This window comes from Phyllobates terribilis, unplaced genomic scaffold (assembly GCF_046119375.1).
Source record: "Phyllobates terribilis strain yellow unplaced genomic scaffold, ASM4611937v1 Scaffold_8__6_contigs__length_399053987, whole genome shotgun sequence".
Classification (NCBI taxonomy): domain Eukaryota; kingdom Metazoa; phylum Chordata; class Amphibia; order Anura; family Dendrobatidae; genus Phyllobates; species Phyllobates terribilis.
The window spans coordinates 3,577,843-3,603,558 of NW_027362768.1; positions in this window are offsets into that span (position 1 = coordinate 3,577,843).

Consider the following 25,716-nt stretch of genomic DNA (forward strand, 5'->3'; position numbering starts at 1 on the left):
TATTCTACCCACACACATTTGGAACTCTCCTGGCATACCCTCACACATATTATTCCCTCATTTAGTGGATATTTTCACAAAAAATTGAAATTTTCAAAAATTCAGAAAAATGGCTGAAAACGACTAAATATGAAGGTTTCATCGGGCAAATCGCTCTGGAACTGAAATCGGAATGCTCACTGACATTTCCCCTCTCTGAAAGTCTGATAAACGCTGAAAAAATGACTAAGTCCAAAAAAAGAATTTTTTTAACTTTTTTCAATTTTACCCCCGTGGGATATATATTCTACCCACACACATTTGGAACTCTCCTGGCATACCCTCACACATATTATTCCCTCATTTAGTGGATATCTTCACAAAAAAGTGAAATTTTCAAAAATTCAGAAAAATGGCTGAAAACAACTAAATATGAAGGTTTCATCGGGCGAAACGCTCTGGAACTGAAATCGGAACGCTCACTGACATTTCCCCTCTCTGAAAGTCTGATAAACGCTGAAAAAATGAATAAGTCCAAAAAAAAAATTTTTTCAACTTTTTTCAATTTTACCCCCGTGGGATATATATTCTACCCACACACATTTGGAACTCTCCTGGCATACCCTCACACATATTATTCCCTCATTTAGTGGATATTTTCACAAAAAAGTGAAATTTTCAAAAATTCTGAAAATTGGCTGAAAACGACTAAATATGAAGGACTAATCAGGCGAATCGCTCTGGAACTGAAATCGGAACGCTCACAGACATTTCCCCTATCTGAAAGTCTGATAAACGCCAGAAAAATGACTAAGTCTAAAAAAAAATTTTTTGCAACTTTTTTCAATTTTACCCCCGTGTGATATATATTCTACCCACACACATTTGGAACTCTTCTGGCGTACCCTCACACATATTATTCCCTCATTTAGTGGATATTTTCACAAAAAAGTGAAATTTTCAAAAATTCAGAAAAATGTCTGAAAACGACTAAATATGAAGGATTCATCGGCTGAATCGCTCTGGAACTGAAATCGGAATGCTCACTGACATTTCCCCTATCTGAAAGTCTGATAAACGCCGGAAAAAATGACTAAGTCCAAAAAAGCATTTTTTTCAACTTTTTTCAATTTTACCCCCGTGGGATATATATTCTGCCCACACACATTTGGAACTCTCCTGTGGTACACTCACACATATTATTCCCTCATTTAGTGGATATTTTCACAAAAAAGTGAAATTTTCAAAAATTCAGAAAATTGGCTGAAAATGACTAAATATTAAGGATTCATCGGGCGAATCGCTCTGGAACTGAAATTGGAACGCTCACTGACATTTCCCCACTCTGAAAGTCTGATAAACGCTGAAAAAATGCCTAAGTACAAAAAAGCATTTTTTTCAACTTTTTTAAATTTTACCCCCGTGGGATATATATTCTACCCACACACATTTGGAACTCTCCTGGCGTACCCTCACACATATTATTCCCTCATTTAGTGGATATTTTCACAAAAAAGTGAAATTTTCAAAAATTCAGAAAATTGGCTGAAAACGACTAAATATGAAGGATTCATCAGGCAAATCGCTCTGGAACTGAAATCGGAATGCTCATTGACATTTCCCCTATCTGAAAGCCTGATAAATGCCAAAAAAATGACTAAGTCAAAAAAAAATTTTTTTTCAACTTTTTTCAATTTTACCCCTGTGGGATATATATTCTACCCACACACATTTGGACCTCTCCTGGGGTTCCCTTACACATATTATTACCTCATTTAGTGGATATTTTCACAAAAAAGTGAAATTTTCAAAAATTCTGAAAATTGGCTGAAAATGACTAAATATGAAGGATTCGTCAGGCGAATCGCTCTGGAACTGAAATCGGAATGCTCATTGACATTTCCCCTATCTGAAAGCCTGATAAATGCCAAAAAAATGACTAAGTCAAAAAAAAATTTTTTTTCAACTTTTTTCAATTTTACCCCTGTGGGATATATATTCTACCCACACACATTTGGACCTCTCCTGGGGTTCCCTTACACATATTATTACCTCATTTAGTGGATATTTTCACAAAAAAGTGAAATTTTCAAAAATTCTGAAAATTGGCTGAAAACGACTAAATATGAAGGATTCATCGGGCGAATCGCTCTGGAACTGAAATCGGAACGCTCACTGACATTTCCCCTATCTGAAAGTCTGATAAACGGCGGAAAAATTAGTAAGTCCAAAAAAAAATTTTTTTAACATTTTTTCAATTTTACCCCTGTGGGATATGAATTCTACCCACACACATTTGGACCTCTCCTGGGGTTCCCTCACACATATTATTCCCTCATTTAGTGGATATTTTCACAAAAATTTAAATTTTCAAAAATTCAGAAAATTGGCTGAAAATGACTAAATATGAAGGACTCATCGGGCGAATCGCTCTGGAACTGAAATCGGAACGCTCACTGACATTTCCCCTATCTGAAAGTCTGATAAACGCCGGAAAAATGACAGTCCAAAAAAAAAATTTTTTCAACTTTTTTACATTTTACCCCCGTGGGATATATATTCTACCCACACACATCTGGAACTCTCCTGTGGCACACTAACACATATTATTCCCTTATTTAGTGGATATTTTCACAAAAATTTAAATATTCAAAAATTCAGAAAATTGGCTGAAAACGACTAAATATGAAGGACTCATCGGGCGAATCGCTCTGGAACTGAAATCGGAATGCTCACTGACATTTCCCCTATCTGAAAGTCTGATAAACGCCGGAAAAATGACTAAGTCCAAAAAAAAAATTTTTTGCAACTTTTTTCAATTTTACCCCCGTGGGATATATATTCTACCCACACACATTTGGAACTCTCCTGGCGTACCCTCACACATATTATTCCCTCATTTAGTGGATATTTTCACAAAAATTGAAATTTTCAAAAATTCAGAAAATTGGCTGAAAACGACTAAATATGAAGGACTCATCGGGCGAATCGCTCTGGAACTGAAATCGGAATGCTCACTGACATTTCCCCTATCTGAAAGTCTGATAAACGCCGGAAAAATGACTAAGTCCAAAAAAAAATTTTTTGCAACTTTTTTCAATTTTACCCCCGTGGGATATACATTCTACCCACACACATTTCGAACTCTCCTGGCGTACCCTCACACATATTATTCCCTCATTTAGTAGATATTTTCACAAAAAAGTGAAATTTTCAAAAATTCAGAAAAATGGCTGAAAACGACTAAATATGAAGGTTTCATCAGGCGAATCGCTCTGGAACTGAAATCGAAATGAACACTGACATTTCCCCTCTCTGAAAGTCTGATAAACGCTGAAAAAATGACTAAGTCCAAAAAAGCATTTTTTTCAACTTTTTTCAATTCTACCCCCGTGGGATATATATTCTACCCACACAAATTTGGAACTCTCCTGGCATACCCTCACACATATTATTCCCTCATTTAGTGGATATTTTCACAAAAAATTGAAATTTTCAAAAATTCAGAAAAATGGCTGAAAATGACTAAATATGAAGGTTTCATCGGGCAAATCGCTCTGGAACTGAAATCGGAACGCTCACTGACATTTCCCCTCTCTGAAAGTCTGATAAACGCTGAAAAAATGACTAAGTCCAAAAAAAGAATTTTTTTAACTTTTTTCAATTTTACCCCCGTGGGATATATATTCTACCCACACACATTTGGAACTCTCCTGGGGTTCCCTCACACATATTATTCCCTCATTTAGTGGAAATTTTCACAAAAAAGTGAAATTTTCAAAAATTCTGAAAATTGGCTGAAAACGACTAAATATGAAGGATTCATCGGGCGAATCGCTCTGGAACTGAAATTGGAACGCTCACTGACATTTCCCCTATCTGAAAGTCTGATAAACGCTGAAAACATGACTAAGTCCAAAAAAAAATTTTTTTCAACTTTTTTCAATTTTACCCCCGTGGGATATATATTCTACCCACACACATTTGGAACTCTCCTGGCTTACCCTCACACATCTTATTCCCTCATTTAGTGGATATTTTCACAAAAATTTAAATTTTCAAAAATTCAGAAAATTGGCTGAAAATGACTAAATATGAAGGACTCATCGGGCGAATCGCTCTGGAACTGAAATCGGAACGCTCACTGACATTTCCCCTATCTGAAAGTCTGATAAACGCCGGAAAAATGACAGTCCAAAAAAAAAATTTTTTCAACTTTTTTACATTTTACCCCCGTGGGATATATATTCTACCCACACACATCTGGAACTCTCCTGTGGCACACTAACACATATTATTCCCTTATTTAGTGGATATTTTCACAAAAATTTAAATATTCAAAAATTCAGAAAATTGGCTGAAAACGACTAAATATGAAGGACTCATCGGGCGAATCGCTCTGGAACTGAAATCGGAATGCTCACTGACATTTCCCCTATCTGAAAGTCTGATAAACGCCGGAAAAATGACTAAGTCCAAAAAAAAAATTTTTTGCAACTTTTTTCAATTTTACCCCCGTGGGATATATATTCTACCCACACACATTTGGAACTCTCCTGGCGTACCCTCACACATATTATTCCCTCATTTAGTGGATATTTTCACAAAAATTGAAATTTTCAAAAATTCAGAAAATTGGCTGAAAACGACTAAATATGAAGGACTCATCGGGCGAATCGCTCTGGAACTGAAATCGGAATGCTCACTGACATTTCCCCTATCTGAAAGTCTGATAAACGCCGGAAAAATGACTAAGTCCAAAAAAAAATTTTTTGCAACTTTTTTCAATTTTACCCCCGTGGGATATACATTCTACCCACACACATTTCGAACTCTCCTGGCGTACCCTAACACATATTATTCCCTCATTTAGTAGATATTTTCACAAAAAAGTGAAATTTTCAAAAATTCAGAAAAATGGCTGAAAACGACTAAATATGAAGGTTTCATCAGGCGAATCGCTCTGGAACTGAAATCGAAATGAACACTGACATTTCCCCTCTCTGAAAGTCTGATAAACGCTGAAAAAATGACTAAGTCCAAAAAAGCATTTTTTTCAACTTTTTTCAATTCTACCCCCGTGGGATATATATTCTACCCACACACATTTGGAACTCTCCTGGCATACCCTCACACATATTATTCCCTCATTTAGTGGATATTTTCACAAAAAATTGAAATTTTCAAAAATTCAGAAAAATGGCTGAAAATGACTAAATATGAAGGTTTCATCGGGCAAATCGCTCTGGAACTGAAATCGGAACGCTCACTGACATTTCCCCTCTCTGAAAGTCTGATAAACGCTGAAAAAATGACTAAGTCCAAAAAAAGAATTTTTTTAACTTTTTTCAATTTTACCCCCGTGGGATATATATTCTACCCACACACATTTGGAACTCTCCTGGCATACCCTCACACATATTATTCCCTCATTTAGTGGATATTTTCACAAAAAAGTGAAATTTTCAAAAATTCAGAAAAATGGCTGAAAACAACTAAATATGAAGGTTTCATCGGGCGAAACGCTCTGGAACTGAAATCGGAACGCTCACTGACATTTCCCCTCTCTGAAAGTCTGATAAACGCTGAAAAAATGAATAAGTCCAAAAAAAAATTTTTTTTAACTTTTTTCAATTTTACCCCCATGGGATATATATTCTACCCACACACATTTGGAACTCTCCTGGGGTACACTCACACATATTATTCCCTCATTTAGTGGATATCTTCACAAAAATTGAAATTTTCAAAAATTCAGAAAATTGGCTGAAAACGACTAAATATGAAGGACTCATCGGGCGAATCGCTCTGGAACTGAAATCGTAATGCTCACTGACATTTCCCCTATCTGAAAGTCTGATAAACGCCAGCAAAATGAATAAGCCCAAAAAAAAAATTTTTTCAACTTTTTTAAATTTTACTCCCGTGGGATATATATTCTACCCACACACATTTGGAACTCTCCTGTGGTACACTCACACATATTATTCCCTCATTTAGTGGATATTTTCACAAAAAAGTGAAATTTTAAAAAATTCATAAAATTGGCTGAAAACGACTAAATATGAAGGATTCATCGGGCGAATCGCTCTGGAACTGAAATCGGAATGCTCACTGACATTTCCCCTATCTGAAAGTCTGATAAACGCTGAAAAAATTACTAAGTCCAAAAAAAAAAATTTTTCAACTTTTTTCAATTTTACCCCCGTGGGATATACATTCTACCCACACACATTTCAAAGTCTCCTGGCGTACCCTCACACATATTATTCCCTCATTTAGTAGATATTTTCACAAAAAAGTGAAATTTTCAAAAATTCAGAAAAATGGCTGAAAACGACTAAATATGAAGGTTTCATCAGGCGAAACGCTCTGGAACTGAAATCGGAACGCTCACTGACATTTCCCCTCTCTGAAAGTCTGATAAACGCTGAAAAAATGAATAAGTCCAAAAAAAAAATTTTTTCAACTTTTTTCAATTTTACCCCCGTGGGATATATATTCTACCCACACACATTTGGAACTCTCCTGGCATACCCTCACACATATTATTCCCTCATTTAGTGGATATTTTCACAAAAAAGTGAAATTTTCAAAAATTCTGAAAATTGGCTGAAAACGACTAAATATGAAGGACTAATCAGGCGAATCGCTCTGGAACTGAAATCGGAACGCTCACTGACATTTCCCCTATCTGAAAGTCTGATAAACGCCAGAAAAATGACTAAGTCTAAAAAAAAATTTTTTGCAACTTTTTTCAATTTTACCCCCGTGTGATATATATTCTACCCACACACATTTGGAACTCTTCTGGCGTACCCTCACACATATTATTCCCTCATTTAGTGGATATTTTCACAAAAAAGTGAAATTTTCAAAAATTCAGAAAAATGTCTGAAAACGACTTAATATGAAGGATTCATCGGCTGAATCGCTCTGGAACTGAAATCGGAATGCTCACTGACATTTCCCCTATCTGAAAGTCTGATAAACGCCGGAAAAAATGACTAAGTCCAAAAAAGCATTTTTTTCAACTTTTTCCAATTTTACCCCCGTGGGATATATATTCTACCCACACACATTTGGAACTCTCCTGTGGTACACTCACACATATTATTCCCTCATTTAGTGGATATTTTCACAAAAAAGTGAAATTTTCAAAAATTCAGAAAATTGGCTGAAAATGACTAAATATGAAGGATTCATCGGGCGAATCGCTCTGGAACTGAAATCGGAACGCTCACTGACATTTCCCCTCTCTGAAAGTCTGATAAACGCTGAAAAAATGGCTAAATCCCAAAAAAAAAATTTTTTCAACTTTTTCCAATTTTACCCCCGTGGAATATACATTCTACCCACACACATTTGGAACTCTCCTGGCATACCCTCACACATATTATTCCCTCATTTAGTAGATATTTTCACAAAAAAGTGAAATTTTCAAAAATTCAGAAAATTGGCTGAAAACGACTAAATATGAAGGACTCATCGGGCGAATCGCTCTGGAACTGAAATCGGAACGCTCACTGACATTTCCCCTATCTGAAAGTCTGATAAATGCTGAAAAAATGACTAAGTCCAAAAAAAAAATTTTCAACTTTTTTCAATTTTACCCCCGTGGGATATATATTCTACCCACACACATTTGGAACTCTCCTGGCGTACCCTCACAAATATTATTCCCTCATTTAGTGGCTATTTTCACAAAAAAGTGAAATTTTCAAAAATTCTGAAAAATGGCTGAAACCGACTAAATATGAATGTTTCGTCGGGCGAATCGCTCTGGAACAGAAATCAGAATGCTCACTGACATTTCCACACTCTGAAAGTCTGATAAACGCTGAAAAAATGCCTAAGTACAAAAAAGCATTTTTTTCAACTTTTTTAAATTTTACCCCCGTGGGATATATATTCTACCCACACACATTTGGAACTCTCCTGGCGTACCCTCACACATATTATTCCCTCATTTAGTGGATATTTTCACAAAAAAGTGAAATTTTCAAAAATTCAGAAAATTGGCTGAAAACGACTAAATATGAAGGATTCATCAGGCGAATCGCTCTGGAACTGAAATCGGAATGCTCATTGACATTTCCCCTATCTGAAAGCCTGATAAATGCCAAAAAAATGACTAAGTCAAAAAAAAAATTTTTTTCAACTTTTTTCAATTTTACCCCTGTGGGATATATATTCTACCCACACACATTTGGACCTCTCCTGGGGTTCCCTTACACATATTATTCCCTCATTTAGTGGATATTTTCACAAAAAAGTGAAATTTTCAAAAATTCTGAAAATTGGCTGAAAATGACTAAATATGAAGGATTCATCAGGCGAATCGCTCTGGAACTGAAATCGGAATGCTCGTTGACATTTCCCCTATCTGAAAGCCTGATAAATGCCAAAAAAATGACTAAGTCAAAAAAAAATTTTTTTTCAACTTTTTTCAATTTTACCCCTGTGGGATATATATTCTACCCACACACATTTGGAACTCTCCTGGCTTACCCTCACACATCTTATTCCCTCATTTAGTGGATATTTTCACAAAAATTTAAATTTTCAAAAATTCAGAAAATTGGCTGAAAATGACTAAATAGGAAGGACTCATCGGGCGAATCGCTCTGGAACTGAAATCGGAACGCTCACTGACATTTCCCCTATCTGAAAGTCTGATAAACGCCGGAAAAATGACAGTCCAAAAAAAAAATTTTTTCAACTTTTTTACATTTTACCCCCGTGGGATATATATTCTACCCACACACATCTGGAACTCTCCTGTGGCACACTAACACATATTATTCCCTTATTTAGTGGATATTTTCACAAAAATTTAAATTTTCAAAAATTCAGAAAATTGGCTGAAAACGACTAAATATGAAGGACTCATCGGGCGAATCGCTCTGGAACTGAAATCGGAATGCTCACTGACATTTCCCCTATCTGAAAGTCTGATAAACGCCGGAAAAATGACTAAGTCCAAAAAAAAAATTTTTTGCAACTTTTTTCAATTTTACCCCCGTGGGATATATATTCTACCCACACACATTTGGAACTCTCCTGGCGTACCCTCACACATATTATTCCCTCATTTAGTGGATATTTTCACAAAAATTGAAATTTTCAAAAATTCAGAAAATTGGCTGAAAACGACTAAATATGAAGGACTCATCGGGCGAATCGCTCTGGAACTGAAATCGGAATGCTCACTGACATTTCCCCTATCTGAAAGTCTGATAAACGCCGGAAAAATGACTAAGTCCAAAAAAAAATTTTTTGCAACTTTTTTCAATTTTACCCCCGTGGGATATATATTCTACCCACACACATTTGGAAGTCTTCTGGTGTACCTTCACACATATTATTCCCTCATTTAGTGGATATTTTCACAAAAATTGAAATTTTCAAAAATTCAGAAAATTGGCTGAAAACGAATAAATATGAAGGACTCATCGGGTGAATCGCTCTGGAAGTGAAATCGGAATGCTCACTGATATTTCCCCTATCTGAAAGTCTGATAAACGCCAGAAAAATGACAGTCCAAAAAAAATTTTTTTTCAACCTTTTTAAATTTTACCCCCGTGGGATATATACTCTACCCACACACATCTGGAACTCTCCTGTGGCACACTAACACATATTATTACCTCATTTAGTGGATATTTTCACAAAAAAGTGAAATTTTCCAAAATTCTGAAAATTGGCTGAAAACGACTAAATATGAAGGACTCATCGGGCGAATCGCTCTGGAACTGAAATCGGAACGCTCACTGACATTTCCCCTATCTGAAAGTCTGATAAACGCCGGAAAAATGACTGAGTCCAAAAAAAAAATTTTTAAAACTTTTTTCAATTTTACCCCCGTGGGATATATATTCTACCCACACACATTTGGACCTCTCCTGGGGTTCCCTCACACATATTATTACCTCATTTAGTGGATATTTTCACAAAAAAGTGAAATTTTCAAAAATTCAGAAAAATGGCTGAAAACGACTAAATATGAAGGTTTTATCGGGCGAATCACTCTCGAACTGAAATCAGAACGCTCATTGACATTTCCCCTATCTGAAAGTCTGATAAACGCCGGAAAAATGACTAAATCCAAAAAAAAAATTTTTGCAACTTTTTTCAATTCTACCCCGTGGGATATATATTCTACCGACACACATTTGGAACTCTTCTGGCGTACCCTCACACATATTATTCCCTCATTTAGTGGATATTTTCACAAAAAAGTGAAATTTTCAAAAATTCAGAAAAATGGCTGAAAACGACTAAATATGAAGGATTCATCAGGCGAATTGCTCTGGAACTGAAATCGGAATGCTCACTGACATTTCCCCTATCTGAAAGTCTGATAAACGCTGAAAAAATGACTAAGTCAAAAAAAAATTTTTTTTCAACTTTTTTCAATTTTACCCCCATGGGATATATATTCTACCCACACACATTTGGAACTCTTCTGGCGTACCCTCACACATATTATTCCCTCATTTAGTGGATATTTTCACAAAAATTAAAATTTTCAAAAATTCAGAAAATTGGCTGAAAACGACTAAATATGCAGGACTCATCGGGCGAATCGCTCTGGAACTGAAATCGGAACACTCACTGACATTTCCCCTATCTGAAAGTCTGATAAACGCCGGAAAAATGACTAAGTCTAAAAAAAAATTTTTTGCAACTTTTTTCAATTTTACCCCCGTGTGATATATATTCTACCCACACACATTTGGAACTCTTCTGGCGTACCCTCACACATATTATTACCTCATTTAGTGGATATTTTCACAAAAAAGTGAAATTTTCAAAAATTTAGAAAAATGGCTGAAAACGACTAAATATGAAGGACTCATCGGGCGAATCGCTCTGGAAGTGAAATCGGAATGCTCACTGATATTTCCCCTATCTGAAAGTCTGTTAAACGCCGGAAAAATGACTAAGTCCAAAAAAAAAATTTTTTTTCAACTTTTTTCAATTTTACCCCCGTGGGATATATATTCTACCCACACACATTTGGAACTCTCCTGGGGTTCCCTCACACATATTATTACCTCATTTAGTGGATATTTTCACAAAAAAGTGAAATTTTCAAAAATTCTGAACATTGGCTGAAAACGACTAAATATGAAGGATTCATCGGCCGAATCGCTCTGGAACTGAAATCGGAATGCTCACTGACATTTGCCCTATCTGAAAGTCTGATAAACGCTGAAAAAATGACTAAGTCTAAAAAAAAAATTTTTTCAACTTTTTTAAATTTTACCCCCGTGTGATATATATTCTACCCAAACACATTTGGAACTCTCCTGGCGTACCCTCACACATATTATTCCCTCATTTAGTGGATATTTTCACAAAAAAGTGAAATTTTCAAAAATTCAGAAAATTGGCTGAAAACGACTAAATATGAAGGATTCATCGGGTGAATCGCTCTGGAACTGAAATCGGAATGCTCACTGACATTTCCCCTATCTGAAAGTCTGATAAACGCCGGAAAAATGACTAAGTCCAAAAAAATGTTTTTTGCAACTTTTTTAAATTTTACCCCCGTGTGATATATATTCTACCCAAACACATTTGGAACTCTCCTGGTGTACCCTCACACATATTATTCCCTCATTTAGTGGATATTTTCACAAAAAAGTGAAATTTTCAAAAATTCAGAAAATTGGCTGAAAACGACTAAATATGAAGGACTCATCGGGCGAATCGCTCTGGAAGTGAATTCGGAATGCTCACTGATATTTCCCCTATCTGAAAGTTTGAGAAACGCCGCAAAAATGAGAGTCCAAAAAAAATTTTTTTTCAACTTTTTTAAATTTTACCCCCGTGGGATATATATTCTACGAACACACATTTGGAACTCTCCTGTGGTACACTCACACATATTATTCCCTCATTGAGTGGATATTTTCACAAAAAAGTGAAATCTTCAAAAATTCTGAAAATTGGCTGAAAACGACTAAATATGAAGGACTAATCGGGCGAATCGCTCAGGAACTGAAATCGGAACGCTTACTGACATTTCCCCTATCTGAAAGTCTGATAAACGCCGGAAAAATGACTAAGTCCAAAAAAAAAATTTTTTAAACTTTTTTCAATTTTACCCCCGTGGGATATATATTCTATCCACACACATTTGGACCTCTCCTGGGGTTCCCTCACACATATTATTACCTCATTTAGTGGATATTTTCACAAAAAAGTGAAATTTTCAAAAATTCTGAACATTGGCTGAAAACGACTAAATATGAAGGATTCATCGGCCGAATCGCTCTGGAACTGAAATCGGAATGCTCACTGACATTTCCCCTATCTGAAAGTCTGATAAACGCTGAAAAAATGACTAAGTCCAAAAAAAAATTTTTTTCAACTTTTTTCAATTTTACCCCCGTGGGATATATATTCTACCCACACACATTTGGAACTCTCCTGGCGTACCCTCACACATATTATTCCCTCATTTAGTGGATATTTTCACAAAAAATTAAATTTTCAAAAATTCAGAAAATTGGCTGAAAACGACTAAATATGAAGGACACATCGGGCGAATCGCTCTGGAACTGAAATCGGAACGCTCAGTGACATTTCCCCTATCTGAAAGTCTGATAAACGCCAGAAAAATGACAGTCCAAAAAAAAAAATTTTTCAACTTTTTTACATTTTACCCCCGTGGGATATATATTCTACCCACACACATCTGGAACTCTCCTGTGGCACACTAACACATATTATTCCCTCATTTAGTGGATATTTTCACAAAAAAGTGAAATTTTCAAAAATTCTGAAAATTGGCTGAAAACGACTAAATATGAAGGACTAATCAGGCGAATCGCTCTGGAACTGAAATCGGAACGCTCACTGACATTTCCCCTATCTGAAAGTCTGATAAACGCCAGAAAAATGACTAAGTCTAAAAAAAAATTTTTTGCAACTTTTTTCAATTTTACCCCCGTGTGATATATATTCTACCCACACACATTTGGAACTCTTCTGGCGCACCCTCACACATATTATTCCCTCATTTAGTGGATATTTTCACAAAAAAGTGAAATTTTCAAAAATTCAGAAAATTGTCTGAAAACGACTAAATATGAAGGATTCATCGGGTGAATCGCTCTGGAACTGAAATTGGAATGCTCACTGACATTTCCGCTATCTGAAAGTCTGATAAACGCCGGAAAAATGACTAAGTCCAAAAAAAAATTTTTTGCAACTTTTTTCAATTTTACCCCCGTGGGATATATATTCTACCCACACACATTTGGAACTCTTCTGGCGTACCTTCACACATATTATTCCCTCATTTAGTGGATATTTTCACAAAAATTGAAATTTTCAAAAATTCAGAAAATTGGCTGAAAACGACTAAATATGAAGGACTTATCGGGCGAATCGCTCTGGAAGTGAAATCGGAATGCTCACTGATATTTCCCCTATCTGAAAGTCTGATAAACGCCGGAAAAATGACAGTCTAAAAAAAATATTTTTTTCAACTTTTTTCAATTTTACCCCCGTGGGATATATATTCTACCCACACACATTTGGAACTCTCCTGTGGTACACTCACACATATTATTCCCTCATTGAGTGGATATTTTCACAAAAAAGTGAAATCTTCAAAAATTCTGAAAATTGGCTGAAAACGACTAAATATGAAGGACTAATCGGGCGAATCGCTCAGGAACTGAAATCGGAACGCTCACTGACATTTCCCCTATCTGAAAGTCTAATAAACGCCCAAAAAATGACTAAGTCCAAAAAAAAATTTTTTTCAACTTTTTTCAATTTTACCCCCGTGGGATATATTATTTTTCTACCCAAACACATTTGGAACTCTCCTGGCATACCCTCACACATATTATTCCCTCATTTAGTGGATATTTTCACAAAAAAGTGAAATTTTCAAAAATTCAGAAAATTGGCTGAAAACGACTAAATATGAAGGATTCATCAGGCGAATTGCTCTGGAACTGAAATCGGAACGCTCACTGACATTTCCCCTATCTGAAAGTCTGATAAACGCTGAAAAAATGACTAAGTCCAAAAAAAATTTTTTTTCAACTTTTTTCAATTTTACCCCTGTGGGATATATATTCTACCCACACACATTTGGAACTCTCCTGGCATACCCTCACACATATTATTCCCTCATTTAGTGGATATTTTCACAAAAATTAAAATTTTAAAAAATTCAGAAAATTGGCTGAAAACGACTAAATATGAAGGACTCATCGGGCGAATCGCTCTGGAACTGAAATCGGAATGCTCACTGACATTTCCCCTATCTGAAAGTCTGATAAACGCCGGAAAAATGACTAAGTCTAAAAAAAAATTTTTTTCAACTTTTTTACATTTTACCCCCGTGGGATATATATTCTACCCACACACATCTGGAACTCTCCTATGGCACACTAACACATATCATTCCCTCATTTAGTGGATATTTTCACAAAAAAGTGAAATTTTCAAAAATTCTGAAAATTGGCTGAAAACGACTAAATATGAACGACTAATCAGGCGAATCGCTCTGGAACTGAAATCGGAACGATCACTGACATTTCCCCTATCTGAAAGTCTGATAAACGCCGGAAAAATGACTAAGTCTAAAAAAAAATTTTTTGCAACTTTTTTCAATTTTACCCCCGTGTGATATATATTCTACCCACACACATTTGGAACTCTTCTGGCGTACCCTCACACATATTATTCCCTCATTTAGTGGATATTTTCACAAAAAAGTGAAATTTTCAAAAATTCAGAAAATTGTCTGAAAACGACTAAATATGAAGGATTCATCGGGTGAATGGCTCTGGAACCGAAATCGGAATGCTCACTGACATTTCCCCTATCTGAAAGTCTGATAAACGCCGGAAAAATGACTAAGTCCAAAAAAATTTTTTTTTCAACTTTTTTCAATTTTACCCCTGTGGGATATATATTCTACCCACACACATTTGGACCTCTCCTGGCGTACCCTCACACATATTATTCCTTCATTTAGTGGATATTTTCACAAAAAAGTGAAATTTTCAAAAATTCTGAAAATTGGCTGAAAACGACTAAATATGAAGGATTCATCGGGCGAATCGCTCTGGAACTGAAATCGGAACACTCACTGACATTTCCCCTATCTGAAAGTCTGATAAACGCCAAAAAAATGACTAAGTCCAAAAAAAAATTTTTTTCAACTTTTTTCAATTTTACCCCTGTGGGATATATTATTTTTCTACCCAAACACATTTGGAAATCTCCTGTGGCACACTAACACATATTATTCCCTCATTTAGTGGATATTTTCACAAAAAAAGTGAAATTTTCAAAAATTCAGAAAAATGGCTGAAAACGACTAAATATGAAGGATTCATCGGGCGAATCGCTCTGGAATTGAAATCGGAACACTCATTGACATTTCCCCTATCTGAAAGTCTGATAAATGCCAAAAAAATGACTAAGTCCAAAAAAAAATTTTTTTAAACTTTTTTCAATTTTACCCCCGTGGGATATATATTGTACCCACACACATTTGGAACTCTCCTGGCGTACCCTCACACATATTATTCCCTCATTTAGTGGATATTTTCACAAAAAAGTGAAATTTTCAAAAATTCAGAAAATTGGCTGAAAACAACTAAATATGAACAACTAATCGGGCGAATCGCTCTGGAACTGAAATCGGAACGCTCACTGACATTTCCCATCTCTGAAAGTCTGATAAACGCTGAAAAAATGACTAAGTCCAAAAAAACATTTTTTTCAACTTTTTTCAATTTTACCCCGTGGGATATATATTCTACCCACACTCATTTGAAACTCTCCTGGCATACTCTCACACATATTATTCCCTCATTTAGTGGATATTTTCACAAAAAAGTGAAATTTTCATAAATTCAGAAAATTGGCTGAAAACGACTAAATATGAAGGACTCATCGGGCGAATCGCTCTGGAACTGACATCGGAACGCTCACTGACATTTCCCCTATCTGAAAGTCTGATAAACGCCAGAAAAATGACAGTCCAAAAAAAAAATTTTTTCAACTTTTTTACATTTTACCCCCGTGGGATATATATTCTACCCACACACATCTGGATCTCTCCCGTGGCACACTAACACATATTATTCCCTCATTTAGTGGATATTTTCACAAAAAAGTGAAATTTTCAAAAATTCTGAAAATTGGCTGAAAACGACTAAATATGAAGGACTAATCAGGCGAATCGCTCTGGAACTGAAATCGGAACGCTCACTGACATTTCCCCTATCTGAAAGTCTGATAAACGCCGGAAAAATGACTAAGTCTAAAAAAAAATTTTTTGCAACTTTTTTCAATTTTACCCCCGTGTGATATATATTCTACCCACACACATTTGGAACTCTTCTGGTGCACCCTCACACATATTATTCCCTCATTTAGTGGATATTTTCACAAAAAAGTGAAATTTTCAAAAATTCAGAAAATTGTCTGAAAACGACTAAATATGAAGGATTCATCGGGTGAATCGCTCTGGAACTGAAATCGGAATGCTCTCTGACATTTCCGCTATCTGAAAGTCTGATAAACGCCGGAAAAATGACTAAGTCCAAAAAAAAATTTTTTGCAACTTTTTTCAATTTTACCCCCGTGGGATATATATTCTACCCACACACAGTTGGAACTCTTCTGGCGTACCTTCACACATATTATTAACTCATTTAGTGGATATTTTCACAAAAATTGAAATTTTCAAAAATTCAGAAAATTGGCTGAAAACGACTAAATATGGAGGACTCATCGGGCGAATCGCTCTGGAAGTGAAATCGGAATGCTCACTGATATTTCCCCTATCTGAAAGTCTGATAAACGCCGGAAAAATGACAGTCTAAAAAAAAAATTTTTTTTAACTTTTTTCAATTTTACCCCTGTGGGATATAAATTCTACCCACACACATTTGGAACTCTCCTGGGGTTCCCTCACACATATTATTCCCTCATTTAGTGGAAATTTTCACAAAAAAGTGAAATTTTCAAAAATTCTGAAAATTGGCTGAAAACGACTAAATATGAAGGATTCATCGGGCGAATCGCTCTGGAACTGAAATCGGAACGCTCACTGACATTTCCCCTATCTGAAAGTCTGATAAACGCTGAAAAAATGACTAAGTGCAAAAAAAAATTTTTTTCAACTTTTTTCAATTTTACCCCCGTGGGATATATATTCTACCCACACTCATTTGAAACTCTCCTGGCATACTCTCACACATATTATTCCCTCATTTAGTGGATATTTTCACAAAAAAGTGAAATTTTCAAAAATTCTGAAAATTGGCTGAAAACGACTAAATATGAAGGATTCATCGGGCGAATCGCTCTGGAACTGAAATCGGAACACTCACTGACATTTCCCCTATCTGAAAGTCTAATAAACGCCCAAAAAATGACTAAGTCCAAAAAAAAAATTTTTTCAACTTTTTTCAATTTTACCCCCGTGGGATATATTATTTTTCTACCCAAACACATTTGGAACTCTCCTGGCATACCCTCACACATATTATTCCCTCATTTAGTGGATATTTTCACAAAAAAGTGAAATTTTCAAAAATTCAGAAAATTGGCTGAAGACGACTAAATATGAAGGATTCATCAGGCGAATTGCTCTGGAACTGAAATCGGAACGCTCACTGACATTTCCCCTATCTGAAAGTCTGATAAACGCTGAAAAAATGACTAAGTCCAAAAAAAATTTTTTTTCAACTTTTTTCAATTTTACCCCTGTGGGATATGTATTCTATCCACACACATTTGGAACTCTCCTGGCGTACCCTCACACATATTATTCCCTCATTTAGTGGATATTTTCACAAAAATTAAAATTTTCAAAAATTCAGAAAATTGGCTGAAAACGACTAAATATGAAGGACTCATCGGGCGAATCGCTCTGGAACTGAAATCGGAACGCTCACTGACATTTCCCCTATCTGAAAGTCTGATAAACGCCGGAAAAATGACAGTCCAAAAAAAAATTTTTTTCAACTTTTTTACATTTTACCCCTGTGGGATATATATTCTACCCACACACATCTGGAACTCTCCTATGGCACACTAACACATATCATTCCCTCATTTAGTGGATATTTTCACAAAAAAGTGAAATTTTCAAAAATTCTGAAAATTGGCTGAAAACGACTAAATATGAACGACTAATCAGGCGAATCGCTCTGGAACTGAAATCGGAACGATCACTGACATTTCCCCTATCTGAAAGTCTGATAAACGCCGGAAAAATGACTAAGTCTAAAAAAAAATTTTTTACAACTTTTTTCAATTTTACCCCCGTGTGATATATATTCTACCCACACACATTTGGAACTCTCCTGTGGTACACTCACACATATTATTCCCTCATTGAGTGGATATTTTCACAAAAAAGTGAAATCTTCAAAAATTCTGAAAATTGGCTGAAAACGACTAAATATGAAGGACTAATCGGGCGAATCGCTCAGGAACTGAAATCGGAACGCTCACTGACATTTCTTCTATCTGAAAGTCTGATAAACGCCAGAAAAATGACTAAGTCCAAAAAAAAAAATTTTTCAACTTTTTTCAATTTTACCCCCGTGGGATATATATTCTACCCACGCACATTTGCACCTCTCCTGGGGTTCCCTCACACATATTATTACCTCATTTAGTGGATATTTTCACAAAAAAGTGAAATTTTCAAAAATTCAGAAAAATGGCTGAAAACGACTAAATATGAAGGTTTCATCGGGCGAATCACTCTGGAACTGAAATCAGAACGCTCATTGACATTTCCCCTATCTGAAAGTCTGATAAATGCCAAAAAAATGACTAAGTCCAAAAAAAATTTTTTTTCAACTTTTTCAATTTTACCCCTGTGGGATATATATTCTACCCACACACATTTGGACCTCTCCTGGCGTACCCTCACACATATTATTCCTTCATTTAGTGGATATTTTCACAAAAAAGTGAAATTTTCAAAAATTCTGAAAATTGGCTGAAAACGACTATATATGAAGGATTCATCGGGCGAATCGCTCTGGAACTGAAATCGGAACACTCACTGACATTTCCCCTATCTGAAAGTCTGATAAACGCCAAAAAAATGACTAAGTCCAAAAAAAAATTTTTTTCAACTTTTTTCAATTTTACCCCCGTGGGATATATATTCTACCCACACACATCTGGAACTCTCCTGTGGCACACTAACACATATTATTCCCTCATTTAGTGGATATTTTCACAAAAAAGTGAAATTTTCAAAAATTCAGAAAAATGGCTGAAAACGACTAAATATGAAGGATTCATCGGGCGAATCGCTCTGGAACTGAAATCGGAACACTCACTGACATTTCCCCTATCTGAAAGTCTGATAAACGCCGGAAAAATGACAGTCCAAAAAAAAATTTTTTTCAACTTTTTTACATTTTACCCCTGTGGGATATATATTCTACCCACACACATCTGGAACTCTCCTATGGCACACTAACACATATCATTCCCTCATTTAGTGGATATTTTCACAAAAAAGTGAAATTTTCAAAAATTCTGAAAATTGGCTGAAAACGACTAAATATGAACGACTAATCAGGCGAATCGCTCTGGAACTGAAATCGGAACGATCACTGACATTTCCCCTATCTGAAAGTCTGATAAACGCCGGAAAAATGACTAAGTCTAAAAAAAAATTTTTTACAACTTTTTTCAATTTTACCCCCGTGTGATATATATTCTACCCACACACATTTGGAACTCTCCTGTGGTACACTCACACATATTATTCCCTCATTGAGTGGATATTTTCACAAAAAAGTGAAATCTTCAAAAATTCTGAAAATTGGCTGAAAACGACTAAATATGAAGGACTAATCGGGCGAATCGCTCAGGAACTGAAATCGGAACGCTCACTGACATTTCTTCTATCTGAAAGTCTGATAAACGCCAGAAAAATGACTAAGTCCAAAAAAAAAAATTTTTCAACTTTTTTCAATTTTACCCCGTGGGATATATATTCTACCCACGCACATTTGCACCTCTCCTGGGGTTCCCTCACACATATTATTACCTCATTTAGTGGATATTTTCACAAAAAAGTGAAATTTTCAAAAATTCAGAAAAATGGCTGAAAACGACTAAATATGAAGGTTTCATCGGGCGAATCACTCTGGAACTGAAATCAGAACGCTCATTGACATTTCCCCTATCTGAAAGTCTGATAAATGCCAAAAAAATGACTAAGTCCAAAAAAAATTTTTTTCAACTTTTTCAATTTTACCCCTGTGGGATATATATTCTACCCACACACATTTGGACCTCTCCTGGCGTACCCTCACACATATTATTCCTTCATTTAGTGGATATTTTCACAAAAAAGTGAAATTTTCAAAAATTCTGAAAATTGGCTGAAAACGACTATATATGAAGGATTCATCGGGCGAATCGCTCTGGAACTGAAATCGGAACACTCACTGACATTTCCCCTATCTGAAAGTCTGATAAACGCCAAAAAAATGACTAAGTCCAAAAAAAAATTTTTTTCAACTTTTTTCAATTTTACCCCCGTGGGATATATATTCTACCCACACACATCTGGAACTCTCCTGTGGCACACTAACACATATTATTCCCTCATTTAGTGGATATTTTCACAAAAAAGTGAAATTTTCAAAAATTCAGAAAAATGGCTGAAAACGACTAAATATGAAGGATTCATCGGGCAAATCGCTCTGGAACTGAAATCGGAACACTCATTGACATTTCCCCTATCTGAAAGTCTGATAAACGCCAAAAAAATGACTAAGTCCAAAAAAAAATTTTTTTCAACTTTTTTCAATTTTACCCCTGTGGGATATATATTCTACCCACACACATCTGGAACTCTCCTGTGGCACACTAACACATATTATTCCCTCATTTAGTGGATATTTTCACAAAAAAGTGAAATTTTCAAAAATTCAGAATAATGGCTGAAAACGACTAAATATGAAGGATTCATCGGGCGAATCGCTCTGGAACTGAAATCGGAACACTCATTGACATTTCCCCTATCTGAAAGTCTGATAAATGCCAAAAAAGTGACTAAGTCCAAAAAAAAATTTTTTTAAACTTTTTTCAATTTTACCCCTGTGGGATATTTTATTTTTCTACCCAAACACATTTGGAACTCTCCTGGCGTACCCTCACACATATTATTCCCTCATTTAGTGGATATTTTCACAAAAAAGTGAAATTATCAAAAATTCAGAAAATTGGCTGAAAACGACTAAATATGAAGGATTCATCAGGCGAATCGCTCTGGAACTGAAATCGGAACGCTCACTGACATTTCCCCTATCTGAAAGTCTGATAAACGCTGAAAAAATGACTAAGTCCAAAAAAAATTTTTTTTCAACTTTTTTCAATTTAACCCCCGTGGGATATATATTCTACCCACACACATTTGGAACTCTCCTGGCGAACCCTCACACATATTATTCCCTCATTTAGTGGATATTTTCACAAAAAATTAAAATTTTCATAAATTCAGAAAATTGGCTGAAAACGACTAAATATGAAGGACTCATCGGGCGAATCGCTCTGGAACTGACATCGGAACGCTCACTGACATTTCCCCTATCTGAAAGTCTGATAAACGCCGGAAAAATGACTAAGTCCAAAAAAAAATTTTTTTTAACTTTTTTAAATTTTACCCCCGTGGGATATATATTCTACCCACACACATTTGGAACTCTCCTGTGGTACACTCACACATATTATTCCCTCATTGAGTGGATATTTTCACAAAAAAGTGAAATCTTCAAAAATTCTGAAAATTGGCTGAAAACGACTAAATATGAAGGACTAATCGGGCGAATCGCTCAGGAACTGAAATCGGAACGCTCACTGACATTTCCCCTATCTGAAAGTCTGATAAATGCCGGAAAAATGACTAAGTCCAAAAAAAATTTTTTTTAAACTTTTTTCAATTTTACCCCCGTGGGATATATATTTTACCCACACACATTTGGAACTCTCCTGGGGTACCCTCACACATATTATTCCATTATTTAGTGGATATTTTCACAAAAATTGAAATTTTCAAAAATTCAGAAAATTGGCTGAAAACGACTAAATATGAAGTACTCATCGGGCGAATCGCTCTGGAACTGAAATTGGAATGCTCACTGACATTTCCCCCATCTGAAAGTCTGATAAACAACGGAAAAATGACAGTCCAATAAAAAATTTTTTGCAACTTTTTTCAATTTTACCCCCGTGGGATATATATTCTACCCACACACATTTGGAACTCTTCTGGTGTACCCTCACACATATTATTCCCTCATTTAGTGGATATTTTCACAAAAAAGTGAAATTTTAAAAAATTCAGAAAATTGACTGAAAACGTCTAAATATGAAGGATTCATCAGGAGAATCGCTCTGGAACTGAAATCGGAATGCTCACTGACATTTCCCGTATCTGAAAGTCTGATAAACGCTGAAAAAATTACTAAGTCCAAAAAAAAAATTTTTTCAACTTTTTTCAATTTTACCCCCGTGGGATATACATTCTACCCACACACATTTGGAACTCTCCTGGCGTACCCTCACACATATTATTCCCTCATTTAGTGGATATTTTCACAAAAAAGTGAAATTTTCAAAAATTCAGAAAAATGTCTGAAAACGACTAAATATGAATTTTTCATCGGGCGAATCGCTCTGGAACTGAAATCGAAATGAACACTGACATTTCCCCTCTCTGAAAGTCTGATAAACGCTGAAAAAATGACTAAGTCCAAAAAAACATTTTTTTCAACTTTTTTCAATTTTACCCCCGTGGGATATATATTCTACCCACAAACATTTGGAACTCTCCTGGCGTACCCTCACACATATTATTCCCTCATTTAGTGGATATTTTCACAAAAAAGTGAAATTTTCAAAAGTTCTGAAAATTGGCTGAAAATGAATAAATATGAGGGATTCATCGGGCAAATCGCTCTGGAACTGAAATCGGAACGCTCACTGACATTTCCCCTATCTGACAGTCTGATTAACGCCGGAAAAATGACTAAGTCCAAAAAAAAATTTTTTTAAACTTTTTTCAATTTTACCCCCGTGGGATATATATTCTGCCCACACACATTTGGAACTCTCCTGGGGTACCCTCACACATATTATTCCATTATTTAGTGGATATTTTCACAAGAATTGAAATTTTCAAAAATTCAGAAAATTGGCTGAAAACGACTAAATATGAAGTACTCATCGGGCAAATCGCTCTGGAACTGAAATCGGAATGTTCATTGACATTTCCCCTTTCTGAAAGTCTGATAAACAACGGAAAAATGACAGTCCAAAAAAAAATTTTTTGCAACTTTTTTCAATTTTACCCCCGTGGGATATATATTCTACCCACACACATTTGGAACTCTCCTGTGGTACACTCACACATATTATTCCCTCATTTAGTGGATATTTTCACAAAAAAGTGAAATTTTCAAAAATTCAGAAAATTGGCTGAAAACAACTAAATATGAAAGATTCATCAGGCGAATCGCTCTGGAACTGAAATCGGAATGCTTACTGACATTTCCCCTATCTGAAAGTCTGATAAACAACGGAAAAATGACAGTCCAAAAAAAAATTTTTTTCAACTTTTTTCAATTTTACCCCCGTGGGATATATATTCTACCCACACACATTTGGAACTCTCCTGGGGTACCCTCACACATATTATCCCCTCATTTAGTGGATATTTTCACAAAAATTAAAATTTTCAAAAATTCAGAAAATTGGCTGAAAACGACTAAATATGAAGGATTCATTGAGCGAATCGCTCTGGAACTGAAATCGGAATGCTCACTGACATTTCCCCTATCTGAAAGTCTGATAAACGCTGAAAAAGTTACTAAGTCCAAAAAAAAAATCTTTTCAACTTTTTTTCAATTTTACCCCCGTGGGATATACATTCTACCCACACACATTTGGAACTCTCCTGGCGTACCCTCACACATATTATTCCCTCATTTAGTGGATATTTTCACAAAAAAGTGAAATTTTCAAAAATTCAGAAAAATGGCTGAAAACGACTAAGTATGAAGGTTTCATCGGGCGAATCGCTCTGGAACTGAAATCGAAATGAACACTGACATTTCCCCTCTCTGAAAGTCTGATCAACGCTGAAAAAATGACTAAGTCCAAAAAAACATTTTTTTCAACTTTTTTCAATTTTACCCCCGTCGGATTTATATTCTACCCACACACATTTGGAACTCTCCTGGCGTACCCTCACACATATTATTCCCTCATTTAGTGGATATTTTCACAAAAAAGTGAAATTTTCAAAAGATCTGAAAATTGGCTGAAAATGAATAAATATGAAGGATTCATCGGGCGAATTGCTCTGGAACTGAAATCGGAACGCTCACTGACATTTCCCCTATCTGAAACTCTGATAAACGCCAAAAAAATGACTAAGTCCAAAAAAACATTTTTTTCATCTTTTTTCAATTTTACCCCGTGGGATATATATTCTACCCACACTCATTTGGAACTCTCCTGGCATACCTTCACACATATTATTCCCTCATTTAGTGGATATTTTCACAAAAATTGAAATTTTCAAAAATTCTGAAAATTGGCTGAAAATGACTAAATATGAAGGACTCATCGGGCGAATCGCTCTGGAAGTGAAATCGGAATGCTCACTGATATTTCCCCTATCTGAAAGTCTGATAAACGCCGGAAAAATGACTAAGTCCAAAAAAACATTTTTTTCAACTTTTTTCAATTTTACCCCCGTGGGATATATATTCTACCCACACTCATTTGTAACTCTCCTGGCATACCCTCACACATATTATTCCCTCATTTAGTGGATATTTTCACAAAAAAGTGATATTTTCAAAAATTCAGAAAAATGGCTGAAAACGACTAAATATGAAGGATTCATCGGGCGAATCGCTCTGGAACTGAAATCGGAATGCTCACTGACATTTCCCCTATCTGAAAGTCTGATAAACGCCAAAAAATGACTAAGTCCAAAAAAAAATTTTTTAAAACTTTTTTCAATTTTACCCCCGTGGGATATATATTCTACCCACACATGTTTGGAACTCTCCTGGCGTACCCTCACACATATTATTCCTTCATTTAGTGGATATTTTCACAAAAAAGTGAAATTTTCAAAAATTCAGAAAATTGGCTGAAATCGACTAAATATGAAGGATTCATCAGGCGAATCGCTCTGGAACTGAAATCGGAACGCTCACTGACATTTCCCCTATCTGAAAGTCTGATAAACGCCAAAAAATGACTAAGTCCAAAAAAAATTTTTTTTCAACTTTTTTCAATTTTACCCCCGTGGGATATATAATGTACCCACATACATTTGGAACTCTCCTGGCGTACCCTCACACATATTATTCCCTCATTTAGTGGATATTTTCACAAAAAAGTGAAATTTTCAAAAATTCAGAAAATTGGCTGAAAACGACTAAATATGAAGAACTCATCGGGCGAATCGCTCTGGAACTGAAATCGGTACACTCACTGACATTTCCCCTATCTGAAAGTCTGATAAATGCCAAAAAAATGACCAAGTCCAAAAAAAAAATTTTTTCAACTTTTTTCAATTTTACCCCTGTGGGATATATTATTTTTCTACCCAAACACATTTGGAACTCTCCTGGCGTACCCTCACATATATTATTCCCTCATTTAGTGGATATTTTCACAAAA